Source organism: Fukomys damarensis, unplaced genomic scaffold, assembly GCF_012274545.1.
Source record: "Fukomys damarensis isolate Sample0158 unplaced genomic scaffold, DMR_v1.0_HiC HiC_scaffold_29, whole genome shotgun sequence".
NCBI lineage: Eukaryota > Metazoa > Chordata > Mammalia > Rodentia > Bathyergidae > Fukomys > Fukomys damarensis.
Window position 1 is genome coordinate 33492754 of NW_022900941.1, and position 2190 is coordinate 33494943.

Genomic DNA, 2190 nt, shown 5'->3' on the forward strand with positions numbered 1-2190 from the left:
TTTTTTTTTTTTTTTTTTTTTTTTTGTACTGGGGATTGAACTCAGGTTGATTCTAATAATGTGTATAAAACTTAAGAACATGAATATGTGTTTAAAGGCCATGGCACCTTTGACTCTTGAATGGAGTTGTAGTAATGCAAAAGAAACGAACAACAAAAAAAAATCTCCCAGTGATTTAAAATGTTAGCTTTAGATTGTCCTCTTAGCTCAAACTGACAAGATCAAGGAGCTTACTCATAAAACCCTCTTCTTCAACTGACCTTGGACAGACGAAATGTGAAGTAAAACTCTTGAGGGGTTCTCTCTTTTTTTGATTGTCAATGTGGTATAAAAGGAAACCTTTTAAAATTTGAGAATACTGTCTGAACCAGGGTGCATCCATGAAAGCATTTGCCGAACACCTATGCATTAGGCAGTGCAATTCTCTTTTTAAAAAAGATCTTGTGCCTTTTTAAACTAATGAATTTAACAAAAGGCCGTTGACCATTCTGAGGTTAGAAAGATACTGCAAAAAGAAAAACCTTGGAGAGTGCTCTTTGATAAGAACTGTAAGATTCTCCCCCGATGACTGATTAAATACTTATCTCCATTTCCTTCATTCTTCATGATCTTGTCCCTTGAAGAAACTCTGTGACACAGAATTGTTTAATGCTTTTAAGCCATGCACTTGGCTTTGAAGAAAACCCTGAGAAAGCTATGCCTAGCATGACAGGTTGCCTCTGATGTCAGGATCACTGAACTCCCCAAGCAAGGGCACCAGAGCAGGTAGTAAATGTTCCCCTTTTGCAATACTTTTGTGTTTCTTACTTGTTAGGAAGGATAAATGGTGTCCATTTTATAAACATTTTTCCCCTTCTCACCTCCGTTTCTTTTTCACCATTTACTCTTTTTCCGATTTTCAGTTTCTCTGTTTTGAAAGGTGGTGTTTTTGTTGTAGCATCTCCTGTTGAATGTATGATCTCACATATATGCAGTTACATAGGGTATAGAATTTGGGACTGTTGTTTTTTCTTTTTCCCTCCACTCATAGGCTTTATGATGTAAGTCCTTTTTCTAGGATTTCTTTACCACCAGATGAATTTCTGCAAAATTAATCAAAGTGTAAGGTTTCACAATTTTTTTCTTGACCTCTTACCCCCATATCTGTAGTTTAAGGTATGACTGTGTGGACTTCCACCCCTTCTGGGAAGGGCCAATGAAGGTTTTTATGGTGACTACTTCTCTGAGAAGTTTTAAATTACCTGCTGTTAGCTTCTAAAGAAGAGGGAAATGTCTCTTTAGGTCCATTTCATTTGAGAGGAACTTTGCAGTTGAACAGACTAAATGTTCCTACTCACAGTCTTATTTTCATTGTGTGGCTGCCTAGTGCAAAAAGATTTATGTAAGAATCTTGGCTTTTAAAAACAGACAGTTGTTAGAAGATTCCAAAAGATTTAAAAATGAAATTTGGTTATAGAAGTTGTTTCTCTCATATGGTGTCAGTTTTTGCTAAAACATTAATGTGGTCATGCACTTGACAGAGCACATAAACTTCCTGCATTTGCTTGCAGTGATCTAATGAATTGCTACCACCTTTATACATTGCATTTCTGATAAATGTTTCCTCATTCAGATTTCCCAGATAAGTCATATCATATTCCAGATTTCCTCATTGTCACTTCTGTACTGTTTTGTCTACTGCCTCTGTCGGTATAGCTCATTCTCAGTTAACCATGTCGAAATTTCATGCTTTAAAAATGCCTGATGAGTTTCAGTCACCAAGTACTTAAAGAACAAAAGCTGATTTGACTATTTTTCATTAGTAAAATTGACAAATGCATGGTGGAAAATCATACACATTTCAAAGCCAAATACTAAGACCTAATAATGTAGTCATTAGAACTGGCTGTTTTAAAGCATACTTTTTCTTGGCTTTATATTAGGGAGAGAAGACATAAGCAAAACTGAAATAAAGAATTTGAAATATGAACATAATTTTACTTTGAGTAATATAAGGAGGCGAGGACACAGTTTAATTTCTTTACTTTTGTAGTATTCTACAGTGCGTGTTGACATAATAGCACCTTAAGGTACTACAGGCTTTTCATATTCTGTAATTACAGTAGCTAAAAGCTTTAGTAAAATGTTTTGGTGTTGTATTTAATGATTCAAACTAAAAGACTTTTTTTTTTTTTTTTTTTTTTTTTTTTT

At 34.6% G+C, this 2190-nt stretch overlaps 1 protein-coding gene across 1 annotated transcript in view; it reads left to right on the forward strand.

Annotated features, from left to right (window-relative positions):
- The window catches only part of Fmnl2 (formin like 2), a 246944-nt gene that overhangs the window by 56246 nt on the left and 188508 nt on the right, over positions 1–2190 (forward strand). The window lies entirely within an intron of this gene.